The following is a 2,894-nucleotide window of genomic DNA, read 5'->3' as shown; positions in this document are numbered from 1 at the left end:
CACAATAGTGGTGGAGGGGAAATATCAAGTGCTCAGTGCTTCTGCTTCCCATGCTGCCCGATTTTAAAACTTTAATTTTAAATGTTTAAAATATTCTGTAAAAAATATGAATGTTCACAAGGAATGTGACTACAACCCCTAAAAGATCCAGGTCAAAAATCAAAATGTACATCGAGAAACAAGAAAGACAAATTCAGATGTGAATAGTGTCAAATGTTGTTTTTTGTCTTTTTATAACACTATTCATACTAGATTTCATATTTTTGTTTCTCAATGTTCATTTAGAGTTTGGACCTGGAATTTTAGGAGTTGTAGTCGTATTCCTTGTGAATATTCATATTTTTTTGATTTTTTTGAAACATTCAAAATTGATTTTTTTAAGTTGGAGGATTGGGAGCACCCAAGGATGAGAGCACCTAATATTTCCTCGTGGTGGACGTACAAATACAATCAATTATCCGTGAGATCAAACACTCAGGCAGCAACTTTGAAGCTCATAATTGAGCTAAATTTTCTTTATCTTTACATACTCATTGTCGCTTGTGGATGGGAGTGTGAGTGCCACATGATGTGATCATGTAAAGTGCATGTGAACAGGCGAAATGACTTCCGTTATTTGCGCCGTGGGTCTAGAGGCGATATAGTGATGATCTCGTGATGTCTACTACACAACCTTCTTTTTATAGACGTTGTTGGGCCTTCAAGTGTAGAGATTTGTAGGACAGTAGCAAATTTCCCTTAAGTGAATGACCTAAGGTTTATCAATTCGTAGGAGGCGTAGGATGAAGATGGTCTCTCTCAAGCAACCCTGCAACCAAATAACAAAGAGTTTCTTGTGTCCCCAACACACCCAATACAATGGTAAATTGTATAGATGCACTAGTTCGGCGAAGAGATGGTGATACAAGTGCAATATGGATGATAGATAATGGTTTTTTGTAATCTGAAATAATAAAAATAGCAAGGTAACAAGTGATAAAAGTGAGCGTAAACGGTATTGCAATGATGGTAAACAAGGCCTAGGGTTCATACTTTCGCTAGTGTAATTTCCCTCAACAATACTAACATAATTGGATCATAAAACTATCCCTCAACATGCAACAAAGAGTCACTCCAAAGTCACTAATAGCGGAGAACGAACGAAGAGATTATGGTAGGGTACGAAACCACCTCAAAGTTATTCTTTCCAATCAATCCGTTGGGCTATTCCTATAAGTGTCACAAACAGCCCTAGAGTTCGTACTAGAATAACACCTTAAGACACAAATCAACCAAAACCCTAATGTCACCTAGATACTCCAATGTCACCTCAAGTATCCGTGGGTATGATTATACGATATGTGTCACACAATCTCAGATTCATCTATTCAACCAACACAAAGGACCTCAAAGAGTGCCCCAAAGTTTCTACCGGAGAATCACGACGAAAACGTGTGCCAACCCCTATGCATAGGTTCCTAATGTCACGAAACCCGCAAGTTGGTCACCTTAACATACATGAAGTGGCACGTGGTATCCCATTGTCACCACAGATATCCACAGCAAGACATACATCAAGTGTTCTCAAGTCTTTAAAGACTCAATCCGATAAGATTACTTCAAGGGGAAAACTCAATTCATTACAAGAGAGTATAGGGGGGAAGAAACATCATAGGATCCAAATATAATAGCAAAGCTCGCGATACATCAAGATCGTATCACCTCAAGAACACGAGAGAGAGAGAGAGAGAGAGAGATCAAATACATAGCTACTGGTACATACCCTCAGCCCCGAGGGAGAACTACTCCCTCCTCATCATGGAGAGCATCGGAATGATGAAGATGGCCACCGGTGAGGGTTCCCCCCTCCGGCAGGGTGCCGGAACAGGGTTCCGATTGACTTTTGGTGGCTACGGAGGCTTCTGGCGGCGGAACTCCCGATCTATCTTGCGTTCTGGAAGTTTTAGGGTATATGGAGTTATATAGACAGAAGAAGCACGTCAGGGGAGCCACGGGGGCCCCACGAGGCAGGGGGCGCGCCCTAGGGGGGTGGGCGCGCCCCCCACCCTCGTGGGCAGCTCCCGTATCTTCTGACGTGGGGTCCAAGTCCATCAGGTGTGTTTCCTTCCAAAAATAACTTCTCCAGTTGATTTCGTTTCATTTTGACTCCGTCTGATATTCCTTTTTTTCAAAACACTGAAATAGGCATAAAACAGTAAATCTGGGCTGGGCCTCCAGTTAATAGGTTAGTCCCGAAAGTAATATAAAAGTGGATAATAAAGCCCAATAATGCCAAAAACAGTAGATAATATAGCATGGAGCAATCAAAAATTATAGATACGTTGGAGACGTATCAAGCATCCCCAAGCTTAAGTCCTGCTCGTCCTCGAGTAGGTAAATGATAAAAAAGATAATTTTTGATGTGGAATGCTAGTTGGCATAATTTTAATGTAATTCTTCTTACTTGTGATATGAATATTCAGATCCAAAAGATTCAAGACAAAAGTTCATATTGACATAGAAAATAATAATACTTCAAGCATACTAACTAAGAAATTATGTCTTCTCAAAATAACATGGCCAAAGAAAGCTATCCCTACAAAATCATATAGTCTGACTATGCTCCATCTTCATCACACAACATATTTAAATCATGCACAACCCCGATGACAAGCCAAGCAATTGTTTCATATTTTTTATGTTCTCAAACTTTTTCAATCTTCACGCAATACATGAGCGTGAGCCATGGATATAGCACTATAGGTGGAATAGAGTGGTGGTTGTGGAGAAGACAAAAAGGGAGAAGATAGTCTCACATCAACTAGGCGTATCAACGGGCTATGGAGATGCCCATCAATAGATATCAATGTGAGTGAGTAGGGATTGCCATGCAACGGATGCACTAGAGCTATAAG

Source organism: Triticum aestivum, chromosome 4A, assembly GCF_018294505.1.
Source record: "Triticum aestivum cultivar Chinese Spring chromosome 4A, IWGSC CS RefSeq v2.1, whole genome shotgun sequence".
In the NCBI taxonomy this organism is placed as follows: Eukaryota; Viridiplantae; Streptophyta; class Magnoliopsida; order Poales; family Poaceae; genus Triticum; species Triticum aestivum.
This window is presented reverse-complemented; position numbering follows the sequence as displayed.